Consider the following 14,737-nt stretch of genomic DNA (forward strand, 5'->3'; position numbering starts at 1 on the left):
CACGGAAGTTTGCGGGCTCTTTACATGACACCGTGGCCCTGCTGCGACCCTCCTGCACTAAATGCCCTTTGTTCCGTTCTTAAATAGATGGCAGATAATGAGCTATCAAATTACCCCTTTCCTCCATGAAAAGAGTTAAAACAGCAAGAAGGGGAGCAAGATCAATGAAAGATAATGGAAGACTCAGATACAGGGGATCTCTACACTTCGAGTTGATTGCACATTCATGGCTGCTCACTCACTGAATTGTGCGGGTCCATTACACGACGTCAGCCTTGTCCAGTCATTATCCCACTATTTCATCCCACCTATCCTGTGTTTTCCTCAAACGGAAAAAATTGGGTATTTTTTCCAGTCCACAGAACAGGAGCGCCATGACCTCCCCATGAAATTCTCCCATGGCGGAAGAAACAGTTCTGTCTGCCTGCTGTGGGTGTGTGTTTTCAGTTGTTGGGGCGGTCAGGATGAGGAAGGCATTGCGGATGGGAGCAGGTGTGCAGGAGCAGATTTGACAGGCGTGAGGGCAAGAATCGCCTGCAAATTGTGTCTCCTGCCTCTGCATTTCTCAATCCGAGGGAGAAAGGGGTAAAATGCCTCACTGCAATGAAGAGAGACACATCTGATCCCCCACCCCACCAAGCTCAGAAGCAACATCCTCTGTTGTTTCAGAGCACCCTATTAAGTTCAATGGGGCTTACTCCCAAGTAAGTAAATGCCCAGGATTGGGGCCACAAGAAGGAAGGTGCTCCCTCAGTTCAAACCACGTGGCTAATCCCACAAAGGAACCGAAAGCAGGAGGGAGGGGAGGGAAGTACTGTAAAGGCAGTCAGTTGTGGTCCTGCATTTAAAACAAGAAGCAGACAGCCCTGTTTTAAATGCAGGATTTTAGGCTGGTATAGAAATGCCCTGAGTATTTTCCGTTATAACACTGGAACTAGCTGTGTGTCTTCTGCCTTAGAGAGGTATAAATAAATAGGACTAAAAGTAGGAAAAAATCAAATCATTTTTTCTTAATAGTCAAAAATGTATTCCAAAGAACTCTTTCATGTGCATGTATTCATACATAAATGAAAGTGTTTTTGGAATATATATTGCACATTCAAAAATGTACATTAAAAATGTACATTAAAAATGTATTCAAACGCTAGCCTTTTCCCTGAAGTCTTCAAAAACTGGCTATTGTGTGAACCAAGAATGTCATCTAGAAAGAATTTAACATTGCACGAGAACACACTCCAACCCCAACACTGGATGGAAATAAGGGTTGTTTCCACACTAGCCTCTTCTCTGGCATTACCATCCATTTTTTTACTCAGTTTTTGCAGAGCATCCAGACAGCGTGGTCATTTCGGTGCGTTCTTGTGGTGTCTCCCCGTTATCATTATTTTAGATCTGATTTATTGCAATTGGGTGGGGAGGGTGGGGTAATGAAATGCAACTGCAGCATCAGCCCTATGATTTGTCAGGGCTGGGCTATGGGCAGCCATATGTGGTGAGCCAGGAACCTAGAAGCCTTGGGACAAGCCGTGGGACAAGCCAGTAGTCCCAACCAAAGAGTAGACCAGGAAGCAAGAGCAAGAAGCAAGTCAGGAATGAAGACTAATGAAAGAACATGCCAGAACTCAGCAGGAGGAACAGGAGGCCCTTTATATTCCTTCCTGCCCAGAAGGATCCAATGGCTAGTTTGAATAGACAGAGTCAGTCAGGAAGGTACTTCACTGAGCAGCTGTCACTGAACCTGCTGCAGTTCAGTGGTTCACCACACAGATCCACCTGGTCCTGACACTAGTCAGACAAGCCAAGTACAATTGAGACTTTTCAGGGCTTCAGTGCCTTTAACTAAAAGCTTCAGGCCATTTTTTTACTTCATTATATTGAGAATTAGTGGTGAATAGCCTATTAATTAATTGTCCCTGGAATGGCCTTTCCTAATTTCCCTAGTGTCACTTTTCCCATAAGGTAGGGCTTTAATTACTGGCTTTCTCTCATTATTAATTAATTCACTAATTTTGCTATTTTAAGAAAAGGAAAAGAAAAAAATACAAGGAATCATCAGTCGACATTTCCAGAAATCGACACTGGGACAATTAAGGGAGCTCATCTAGAAGCAATTTGAAGGACTGCCTGAACAAGCATAACCTGCCTGGGCTCGAAGGTCAGCTTTGGAGGCCCTGCTTGCAGGCCTGCCATCAAGGTAAATTACAATGGCAGGCTCAAGAGACAGGACTTTTTCAGGGGTGGGTCCATATGTGTGGAATTTCCCCCCTAGGGACATAATTTGGCTCCTTTGTTGGCTTTTAGATAGGCCATGAAAACATTTTGTTTCATTCTGTTTCTTTGGTTAAAAATGCTATGCTGGATTTGAACTGTTTTATTGTTGCTGCCTCTGTTTTACATTATTATCTGTTTTTTAGTGGATTTCTCTGAAAAGCATTTTAGATTGCTGTTTTAGTTTTATAATTTTAAATAAGTTGTTTTTTAATTGTATCCTATATTTTAACTTTATATGTGAGTTGGCTTGGGAGGGCTTTTTCCTGAAAGGTGGCATAGGAATCCTAGTAATAAATCATCATCATCATCATCTCCTCTAGTAACCTGATACAGGTTACAGAACTAAGCCTTCTTGGACCTCAGTTGGATTCTTCTGATAATCTACATCCTATCCTATTGAAGTTAGCAGCCAATCTCACCTGGTGTAGTGTAAGCTACAGAAATGTGTTGCTTGCAGAGTTAACTCAAGTGCCTTTTGGTATGTTCTACCAAAATTACCATTGTCATCACATTTTGCAAATACATGGCCACTTCTTTTTGTTGCACTATCAGATAGGGTTGGCAGGTCTCCCAGAAGAAAGAAAAGGGCCCTCCTTTATTTGCACATGAATATGTAAATGTATGCAAATTTACAAAGTATATGAGAATTTGGGAGGCAGCAAAGTACTTCACTTGACTGTATTACCTAATGTGTTGTAGTCTTCCACTCTACCAGCATAGCCTTTCTCCTGCAAGCAATACTATTATATATATACTCTGCACATAATAAAGAGTGAAATGCTCCTAAGGACATGGAGCGTACATGTTCATCATTCTTCTGTATCACATTTACTATTGTTGTGATTGTTGTTTTATTCAACTTCGTTTTAGAATAAACATAATATAAATGGTGTTGTCTAGGCTGACTAGGGCTGATGGGAGTTGCAGTTCAACATCTGGAGTGCCACAAGTTGCCTACCTCTGTTATAGTACATTTCAAGTGTACCAATCCCTTCATATACATTTTAATCTTTAAACCTATACAATAGGCCAGACCAGGGCTGGAGCGGAAGAAATATTGGCTTACCTGGTGAGTCAGTGGCTGAAGTTAGGTTTTTAATTTGGAATGTCTCAAAGAACAGTCTTTACCACTAGGCTAAGAAACTAACTTTATTGGTACAAGCAATAGAGCAATCTTGTGTGTGTTCCAAGTTAGCCTTCTGAAAAATTAGTTATTTTGGTGAAACAGAGGCAAAAAGCTATGGATCCCTTTCTGGGAAGAATTATTACTTGTTCATATTAGAGGGAGGAGTCGGAGTCATGCCACTGTGTTCGCATTTAACCTTGTGTAGGAGGACACTGAATCTCTGATAATTTATCACATCCTGGAACAAGTCTTTTCTCCCTCCCACTAGCTGTTTTTAGCTTGCTGAACTGGCAGATTCAACCACCAAAGAGTTCTCTCTCTTAACTGTTTGAAAAGGTGTGGTGTTTATGTTACTTAAATGCTTCCGGGACCTCATGTTATGTACAGACCATATATCTATTATGAATCATGTTTCACCCCCTTCTCTAGCTTTTTTTTTTTTTTTTACTATGGTACTAATATATATTTTTCTTTCTAGCTGATTCCTTGTTTGCTGGAGAAACAGCAAACACCTGGTAGCTAGGCACAGAGAATTTCGTGTTTCTTTTTCATCGATAGTTGCTGCTTTCCTCTTCCCCCTTTTCTCTTTTGCTGTGCTTCTCTGGTTGCATATCTGCTGGTTTAATCGAAGTATCCTGACAAGTAGTCTACAATACTGATAAATCGGCATAAAAATAGACTGTGTTCGAAACAAAAAAAAATCCCACTGCCAAGCAAAATTTGCCCTTCCTCCTTATCTTATCTGTTTTGAGTCACACAAACTATTTGCACAACGCCTTGTGCTGGGAAGAAGTTGTTTGTATATGATTCACTCCCTTTCTGCCAATTTCAATCTGAGTTAAGTCTCTTTTTTTGTTTTAAATTCCTACTCCCTGTGGAAAATGTCAAAGTGTGTGTCTCCGATTCTTTCTCTTAACCTTCAAACTGGCCTCATAAAAATCCATTAGTTACAGATGGGGTTTTCAATTAATTTTTTGAACTGCTGGGGTAAATGTTTTGCACTGGGGCAGTCTCAACATCTCTTTTCTTTTCTGTCCCACCCATTCAGAGTCCTTCGAGGTGCCCTTAGCAAATTGCTGCCGTGGAATTTAAATAGCCAAAGCTCATTGACCAATAAAGCGATATGTGTACTGTATAACAGTTACATAGACCTCGTGACTAGGAGGAAAGGTTATTCAATCAAAGGTGCAAGTAGAACTAACCTGTTGCGATTGCAGGACTAGAAAGGTAAGCGGAAAGCTTCCTTTTTAATGTAGGATTTTGTTTAATTTTACATTAAGTAGCAAAGGTTAAAACTACAGCTCCTCCTTACTCTTCTTTAGAGTTTAAATATGAGGAACAGAAGTAATAATTCTAAGCATAAGCTTTGGCTACAATGTAGGAATGTCTTAAAGAAATTTCCTTTCAGCAATGCATACCGTTTCATAATTGCAAAAGTTTGACATAAAATGTGTTGTACTTTTAAGGCTTACAGACTGAGCGTGCAAAGGGTGAATTGCCATTCTTTTAAATCAACCAAGCAAAACGAGATTAATTTACCTTTTGTATTTTTCTTGGATCTGACTCTACCGACCTTGTGGAGTAGTTCATTCTTCAGGCAGATATGATGAATTTGGCATTGGGATCTGAAACAATGAAGCTTTAGATTTTGGGATTTCTTAGTTCAATGAAAATAACTAATTACTATTCCTCTGCACAAAGAAGTGTTGTTTCTATTATGTAAAAATAATTTAAGCAGAATGCCATGATATGCTTATTCATATCATGCTTATTGAATAGCTGTTTCATGCTTGTTCTAAAGGGGTGGGAGGTAATTTGTGTACCATTGTGTGTACTATTTTCACCTGCTTTTCACCTGTACATTACTTTTTAAAGGGCTTTAAAGTGGTAAGTATGTACTGGAAATTCACATAAGGGAAAAATCTTTATGACATTGTAGAAATATATTATGAGTCTGTGTTTTGTTAAATCAATGGAAAATACATTTAGTTTAATTTTTACAAGTTTAATCTTCTTGGTATATAACAAAAAATACTGAAAACATTTTAAGATTGTCACCATAACTCTCCATCCTTGCTTCTTACAAGGATGTGTTGCAGGTGCACAAAAGAGACTGCTTAGGTCCACTTTAGTTAGCATTAGTATGAACTGCATCTGCAAAATGGCTGCTTAATTTTTTGCAGTTGTCTTCTAGGGCTTTGTGTTTATAACAGTGGCAGTTAAATCTTTAGAAAGAGCACAGAAGGGGATGAATTCCAGTTTTATTGGAGAGAAAAATGGCAAAGGGTGTTCTGGAACCAATATAATTTAAACTTACATCAATATAAGGATGGATAAGGACAGACTTGTTATGATCTGCCCAGACATTTAAACCTTATGTATGTCTTTCCACAATATAAATCTGTACTGATTTTTCAGAGCCTACCATCTGACCTCCGGAGGTTTAGACATAGCAACATTGAATGAGTTTGTGTCTCATTCCACTCCTTCCAGAGAGTTGAAGCATTAACCTCAACAAATCAGACAAATCTTTAACTAAAATTAAACTTTGAACCAAGTGCAATTTATACTTATTTCCACACACACACACACACACACACACCTTTAAATATATGCATGCCCTTCAAAGGCCCCCTGTCCTAGTTAAACATTTTTACAAAATGTATATTAACACTGGGCAGAGGTAATCTAATCTGGCACTTGCTCAGCAAGGCTAGTAACTGTATTTCTCAGTTTCGGCCAGAGGTTCAAAGGTTTGTACAAACTTCACAGATCAGAGATCAGGCACAAATTGCCGCACTTTGCAGCTCAAGTTCTGCAGATACGAATAAATGTTCACAGCTGTGATTATTGCTTTCCCTCACCCAGTCCACCCCCCCTCCTCACCCAGTCCACCACCACCCCTTCTACACAGAGGCAATGTCAGAAAGTTAAAAGCATGTTACGTGCAAGTTGGCCATTGGCACCAGAGTTTAATGAGTAACTAAATGATACCTAAGTTATGGATGCAAGGTGGATATTACAAAAGAGTCCAAACTGAATGGGGGATGGGATGATGTGCTCTGTGTGTGTGTGTGTGTGAGGGGGGGGGCGGGTGTCCTAACTACATTTCCTTAGCAGAAAGTTCCACTGAAATCAGAGGGCCCTGTTAATGGTTCTGTGTACTGAAGTGCACATCAGCCAGATACTTTAATTTCATATTGGTAGTAATCATCTGATACTAGCCAATGTTTAAGTTATCTGATCCACAACAAAAGGTGTAGCACCATGTTAAAACTCTTACCCAGACAAGTTAAATCTGATTGCAGGCTTGATTTCTCCCCCGGCCATTGTAATTTTTCATGTACTTGCATTATAATGCAACGCAGTGGGAATGAGCTACACAAGAGTAACCATGGCATAAGGTTACTGTAGATATAAAATTGTGTATGCTTTTTGACCAAGCAGGCAGGGTTAATCGTTGTGTATATGTTGCATTTAAATTCAAAACAATCCTTCTTGTTGGAAATTAGCTTTAAAAATGGGTATAATATTAAGGGGAAATCTCTGAAGAATAAGATATCAAGTTTTCTTGGACTCTCTTGAACCATGTTAATACTAAGAACCAAGGTTATTAAAGTCTGAGATAGTCTTCCCTAAGAAAGAGACAGCTGTTGACACAATAATGGTCTGACAACTTCCTGTTTGGGCTACTGTAATGTATTCTACATGGGATTGCCTCTGCAGAGCATTTGGAAACTTCAGCTGGCTTAGATTTTGACAGCCCAGTTGGTAGGCAGTGTCAGGCAAGCAGAGATCGTATTATGTTGATTTGGAGAGTATTCTGTTGGCTTCCATTGGATTCCTGGGCCACAGTCCTGATCCAAGATGCTGTAGGATCATCTCTCTTAGGTTTCCTCCCATGTGTTCAGGTGCAGAAGCCCTACCTTAATGGTAGAATTATTTTTTTATTATTATTTATAGAAAAGTTGCTTTTCCTGAAAGTTAAGAAGCTAGCTGCATTAAACTTTTCTTTGCATCCTACTTCTTTATTTTATATGTATAGAATTAGTGTGCATAGAATTTCAACTTCTGGAATTCTTGTAGCACTTTAAAGGCTAACACATTTATTATGGCATAAGCTTTCGTGGACTACTGTCCATTCCATCAGATCCATGAAATACATATATTTGTAGTTCTCTTAGCTGCTTCTTCATTTTTTTAAAAATGTGTAGCTAATATTTTACTATGATATTCTCTAACTTCTCACTGTCACCATGAGGATTAGGATCTTATATCAAGTTTTACTAGCAGCACAATCCTATATTCACTTACCTGGGAGTAAGTTCCATTGATTATAGTGGAATTTTGAGTAAACATACGATTGCACTGTAAATCTACAATTCTAAACACGCTTAGAAGGGAGAAAGTCCCATTGAACTTGATACGACTTGCTTTTGAGTAAACACACTTCGGAGTACATCGTTAATGTGATTCTGTTATGAGTACTGAAACTTTAGGATTACAGAGTACCTATAAACTGTTACATTTATCGGCACATAGAAGGTAATAGGATTGGCAGATATCCACCAGAAGCAGGGCTGTATCGACTGTGGCACTGACCTTGATGAATACTCTCCACACAGAGGCCTATCAAGTTCATACATTATATAGTTTCAGGTCTCTATATAATCCTGGATCTTCCGAATAGCCTTTGAGAGAAGCTGAATCTTGGATTTGTATACCCTCTGCTTTCTCTGGGGTGATTTATGCATGCATGCATGTATGTATTCTGTTACATTTACATCCCGCCTTTTCCTCCAAAGAGCCCAAGGCGGCATGCATGGCCCAAAGTCACCCAGTGAGCTTCATGGCAAAGCGGGGACTAGAACCCGGGTCTGTGTGTTGTTGTTGTTGTTGCTTGTGTTGGTTTTTTGTTTTTGTGTTTGACTTTTTGTATTAGGAACTAGTAGGATTCTTCTTAATTTTTTACTGCGTTAATTATATGTTAGCTGGCTTGTGTTATTTTATAAGAAAGGTAGTATGTAATTTTAAAAAATGGTGATTACCTTTGGGGATGATCTTTGACATAAAACCTGACAGCTAATGAGAGTTTTAACTACCTTCTTCTTCCTTATGGCTTCAATAATACACACCTCTTACAACCTCTGTTGTAATATTTTATGACACATTTTTATACAGCATTTTGCACTTGGTCTCCAGTGGGTAGTGTGTTACCTTACTGAAGCTTCATATTGAATCCCAAATATGTGTAGCTGCATTATACAAAATCATACCATTTGTCCAGCTCCCCTAGTACTCACAGCAACAGTTTTCTTTGGTATCAGGCAGTTTAGTTGTTCTTGTTTTGATGTAAGTAGGCAGCACATTCTCAACTGAGCGCCAACATCTATGTGAACTGTTGTCCCTGAACTTTCTTGGTTAGAGTTTGAGTGAACTTACTCTCATTGTGGATATATGAAAAACGTACCCACACACACTATTACCAAAGTGCATATGGCATTTTAAATGCATGGACTTCTAAGAGTTTACCATGAAGCAGTATCCTTGGGGCAGAATGTTCCAGAGAAGATGCTATTTCCTTGCCTCCAGTTTCCATCTGTTAAATAGATAAAAATAAAATAGGTGGTAGACCAGAGAAAAGGGTGGTGGTGTCATACTGGCTTTTCACTTGAGGTAACAAAAATCCTAAGCTGTGGATACAACCTCTTTCGGCTCCTTATTGTGTAAAAATTTCACACTTCCTCTCAGCTTGATTAATGCATTCTGTTCAGTTCTTTAAATACACCTAACCCAAGCAGCATTGTTACAGCAGAGCAGACTGATGTCTAAACAGCTGTTGTTTCCTATTCTAGTTACACGTTGACATGGAACCTGCCAGCCTTTGTGGCCTTTAATGTCACATAATATTTTTCATAGCTGGGGTGGCACATTATTGTAACTTTTTAAAGAAGACTGGATTTTAACATTAGCTGAAAGGTGGGGACAACACTAGGAAGGAAAAAAATAGCAGTTCAATAATAAAACTTGGACAGAGAACATTGTTTCTCCATGTATTTCTATAGATAACGTTCCATTATGGGTCTTGTCACACTGGTTCATTTTTTCCTCCAGCATTGTTTGATAATTGCAGTCATCACGTGCTGGGAATCACATGGAGCTAGGTTGTCTGAAGAGTTCTAATGCGCAATTCAGTGCCGAATTGTGATTTTGATAAGTTAGTTTCATCGTTTCATTAAATACGCATTAACTGTGGAGTACACTGCAGTCTCAGACAATTCTGTTCCACATGTCAGAGTAAACATATGTTGTTTGGGAGAAAAAGGGAAATGGTTGTCTGAATGTTCTGATTATCTTTTCTAGTGACAAAGGCAGTCCTTTCCAGTGTCAGTTGGAAAAGGCATTACCTGCTTAGTTTAATTTTTTTCACTGTCAGTTCTGCTTGTAAAGGGCCTCTTCACACAGTAAGTTTAAGTGTGTGTCTAAAAATATTCTGTAAATGTTAACAAACTGGCAGTTTTAAAATGTGTATCATACAGGGAGACTTGTCATAGCTCTAAGGAACAGCTGTAACTCCCTGTTGATGGTACATCTGGTGACAAACCTGGATTGTTGATCTTGAGGATGTGGAATGGCCTATAGGCTCTGCATAAGCAACTTTTCCATGATGCATGCAGCGATGCAGTTTGCAAGTCACAGTTGCATGCTGCATGTGCGCCGTTTCTGCTTTGCATAAAGAACCTCCAATCAGGCCAATTGGAGGTTGTTGCATGATGTGCAAACCCAGAAACCTTGGGTTATTTGTAGGATGAACAACCCAAAGTTAACCTATAATTTGTTATTAGGTTAACTTTGGGTTCTTTAATCCACAAACAACTCAAAGTGTCCAGGTTCCCACATCATGCAGCAACCTCCAATCAGCCCCATTGGGGGTTGTTTATGCAAAGCGGAAGCAGCTTGTGTTCAGCACACAACCTGGCAAATTGTGAGTTAATTGGGCCAGCCCACCCATGAAGCAGGGTGAATCCCCTGCTTCAGGTGGTGGATCCAGAAGCGCTGTGGATTGTATATCCCTGCCCACTCCGGGCCACACATGCTGCTGTTGCTGGGAGGGCCACAAGCCCTACTCCCCTATGTCTCACTCTGTCATAAATTACTCGAGTTGAGTGATAAGCAGTGTTAGTCACTAAACAGTCCAAGGTCAAGAAGACAAGAGTACCAGTCCAAAGTTGCTTCCAGCCCCCAAACTGGGTTTGAGGCTCGTCTTTTATGCAGAGGCTGATTGATAAGTGAGGCCAGCTGGGTGAAGTTGCAGATGTCTTCCACCTGCCCATGTCCTGGGCCCCTCCCCAAACACTCTCAGGCAGAAGCGTTCTGTGTCCTCCTCCATCCCAAATGGAGGCACGACACCCTGAGGATTTGTCAGAGTGAGACATAGGGTACAGGCAGCCACTCCAGAGACTTCTGCTGGTCGCTTCCCCTCAGAAGAGGCTCTCTGGCATGGCTTTTAAGAGTGGCTGGCGCTGACACAGTTCTCCGGAGTGGCTGCCGCCGCCTACCTTATGCCTTACTCTGAGCAAATGGTGCAGCACGAGAGAGTGCTGGCGCAGCTCTCCAGAGCAGCGAGCTGATGCCTTGAGCAAGGGATTGGCCCACCCCAGAGTTGCAGAGACTGGAGCCAACTGCTCTTCAAGAGCGCCCAGCACAGCTGTTCGGAGTACTGCCCACTTGATGCCTAGCTCTCTGAGGACTCCTCAGAGAGCTAGGCATCGGGCAGGTGGGCTGTCTGGGAAGCACTGCTGGCTGCTTCCCAAAGGCCAACAGCGTGGTCTCCAGAGAAGCCATCCAGCCAAAATGTGTCACTGCAAAGGGTCCTTCCTTATAGATATCAGCAGGGAAGTAGCCCTGGAGACCGCTGTGCTGCCATAGCATAGACACTCTCCAAGGCCACCTCCCTGCTGATGCCTCACTATAATGAAGGACCCCTCACAGCAACGCACTGAAGGGGAAGAGGAAGGAGGGAGGAGGATGTTGATGGGTGCAGGGAAATAGGAGGGTGGCGGCTGCAGTAAGGATGGGGAATAAGGTGGCAGTGCAAACTCCCACCTTAGGTGTCAGGAGGTCTTGGGCTGGCCCTGTAATTAATCTGCGATTTGCTGCCATGATGTGTGGACAGGGTCAGTGTCAGGCTTCAGCCACACAATGAACAGCGATATCAAAGGTTTCCATGTCAACAACACTTTTGTATTTGTCAAAACTTTTTTTGAATGTTTTGTTTGTTTATTTTAATTGGATAAAATAAATTGTATTTGTCCAGTTAGGCAGTCCGATATAAAACTTTAGGAGAGTTGGTGTGGTGTAGGTATCTTTCAAAAAGATCAACAGAGAACAAACACAAAACACAAACCTATGTTGTCTTAATGAGTATCATATATCTGGTATATTTCAGATTCCTTTCCAATGAAAATGGTATATAATGGCCAGTGTTGTCTTTTAATTATAGCTGTTCTTTCTTTGAGAAACCTCTGATTTTTCACACCCTCCTTCAACTGCAGTTGCATTTCTAAAAGGGTTACCTGATGTTCAGTGTCATAGCTACTGTAGAGAAGTAATCTTTAAAGAAAATGAGAAGGTCATAAATAAATACTTCACTGTGTCAACATTATATACCCTCTTTTTTGTCACTTACCTTTTATTGACACTCTGGGTACACAGGAAAATCTCACTGCAGCAGAGGAATAAAATAGCTCTCATGATCTCCAGTGGTATAGATTGAAGGTTTTGACGTCTTTTTTTGGTATGCTGAGTTTGTGGCCAAGATGCTTGTGAATGTTAAATGACAATATGTGATTGTGTGAAATATGTTTCAGGTTTTAATATCAAAATTACTCTGATCAAAATGACCTTGAGAAAATAGCAGTCTAATAAGGTTTGTCCTAGGACTTTGTAATTTTTTCGTGTTGATGTATTAGGTCTTTTAATCCCTTTTCTTCTCCCACATTCCCAAATCATGTATTCTGGTAATCTTATTTTCATGCATGATAATAGAATTTTATTTTATTTTAAAATAAGAATTTTACTCTCTGGCTACACTAATTAAGTATTTGTCCAGGTTTTCAATTAAATTGTGAATGAGCAGATGAGAAAAGGTATAAAGAATTCCTGCTTCTTTATTCAGAGACCAGTGTCAAATTATATTTTGCTGCATAAATAGGTAGAAGTGTGTCCTTTGCAGATGACTCTCCATGGTGCACTAGCTCCCTGCTTCTGTCCTATACAGATTGATCTGTATAGACCACATGGGTGAATGGTCCTCCCTTTCAGTGGATGAATGGATTGGATGAACATGCTCCCTCCCAGCATCCTGATTCTGTTACACTAGTACAATCTCGTTGACAGCTATGCCAGTGTAAACTTAAAACTGAATCACTTGCCACTCTTTTAATAATAGTAAAGATGGACTGTTAGTGTGTAGAAAGCTTGACTAGTGCTTTGTAAAACTAACTGTAGGCCACTTTACATATTTCAATTTTCTTACACAGCAGTAATTGCGTAGGCAAATGCTTGTTTAATGTAATGTGTTCTCAAAGGTATGTCAGTACTTAGGACTTCCACTTGAAAGAACCCACTTCTTATCCATAAGCCTGGTTCTTTCCAGCTGTGGCTACTCTTTAGTATGAGGGTCTAGAATGAAAACATTTCTGCAGTGTGGACCCAGTTGCCATTTTCACTGGCATGCTAGGAAAAGTATATTCCTCCACAACCTTGCAAACGAAAACACTAAATAACATGGAAATCTGTTTTATGGTGATATATAAACCACGTAAGTGGCAGATATGTTTTCTAATTTGCATTATTCTTTACTATTCTTATCTAAACAGTGTTTGCAGTGTTGTATAAATTGCAGATATATAGTCAATATCATCCTATTGCCCTTCCCCACCCCCTCCGACGTCCAATCCCATTAGTAGCATTGAGAGATTTAATGTTGATTTTTACTGGACTTGTACAGGCTGCCCATCAACATACATTCTCTCAACAGCTCACAGAACTCGGAAGCTAAGCAGGTTAGCCCTGGTTAGTACTTGGATGGGAGACTGCCTGGGAATCAGGCTTCCTGCATTGACCAGGGGGTTGGACTCGAAGATCTTGTAGGCCCCTTCCAACTCTATGATCTATGACCTATGACAGTATTATAACCAGTTCTTTAAATCTGGCCCAGAAATAGACTGGGAGCAAGTGCAGCTGATAAAGCACTGAAGTAATATGATCGAAACATCCCATCCCAACTGCAGTTTCTGACTCTACTTTAGACCAACTACAGTTTCCAGACCATTATAATGCTAGCCCCACATACTCCACATTGCAATGGTTTAAATGGGTGTGTGTGTGTGTGTGTGTGTGTGTTTGTAACCACAGCATGGGTAACTGTGGCCAAGCTATCTCTGTCCAGGTGTGGTCACATCTGGCATATCATCATCTGGAAGTGATCAAAGGCACTTCAACTCACAGAGGTCACTTGAACCCCAATGACAACTCTGGTTTGATAAACACCCCCACACTGCAAACTTGATCCTTTAGGGCAGGGGTGGGCAACTTGTGGCCCTCCAAAAGTTTTGGCCTACAACTCCCATCATTGGCCAGCATAGCCAATGGTGAGGGATCATGGGAGTTGTCGGCCAAAACATCTGGAGAGCCACAAGTAATCTTCCAGAATGGGTTGAACACTCACCCAGGCAAGCAAACTACCCACCAACAGTTGCTGACCCCTCTGAAGGTTTTTAAGCAGGAATTAAAGACTCTGTTACTCCGGCAGGCATTCCCTTTTTAGAACTCTTATTCCTTTTGCTGATTCTTGTATACTGTTTTTGAGCTGTGTTGTTTTTATCGTTGGGGTTTTGTTGTTGTTGTTGTTGTTAAATTGTTTTTAACTTTGTATACTGCCTACAATATTTGTATATAGGCAGGTTATAAATTGAATGAATAAATAATAATAAATGTAAAGACATTTGATGCCACTGCACTCTGGCTGCTCAAAAACTATGGTATTTCTGCATCAAAATGACTAGTTCGAAGAAGGTATGTGGAGTGTGCACAAATAGTAAATATCATGCCAAGATAACAGTATTATGGAAACAGCCAAAATCAGAAGTATACTAAGCTATGCATTATATTAACCAAACATTAGTGCCCATTTTTATGACCATGGGAATAAGAGAGGTAGTGATAACAAAGATTATGTAATGTGTAGATCACCCAAGGACATCTGAATGGCTATCAGTGAAAGCTCTAGATGGATGTTTGATCTGATGAGTCAGGGTAGGCCTGCTTGTGTTAGGT

General features: G+C 40.4%; 1 protein-coding gene across 3 annotated transcripts in view; it reads left to right on the forward strand.

The window, feature by feature from the left end:
* The window catches only part of RBM47 (RNA binding motif protein 47), a 54,767-nt gene that overhangs the window by 21,764 nt on the left and 18,266 nt on the right, over positions 1-14,737 (forward strand). For 2 of the 3 annotated variants that reach the window (XM_084856936.1, XM_084856935.1), the window contains exon 1: positions 4,559-4,624. The exons of the other annotated variant lie outside the window; for it this stretch is intronic. The gene's annotated coding sequence lies outside the window, so the exon portion shown is untranslated. Of the gene's footprint in view, positions 1-4,558; positions 4,625-14,737 lie in introns of those variants that run through there. 3 annotated transcript variants of the gene reach the window in all.

This window comes from Heloderma suspectum, chromosome 5 (assembly GCF_057233095.1).
Source record: "Heloderma suspectum isolate Gila_16-S chromosome 5, 16-S_ref, whole genome shotgun sequence".
Classification (NCBI taxonomy): Eukaryota; Metazoa; Chordata; class Lepidosauria; order Squamata; family Helodermatidae; genus Heloderma; species Heloderma suspectum.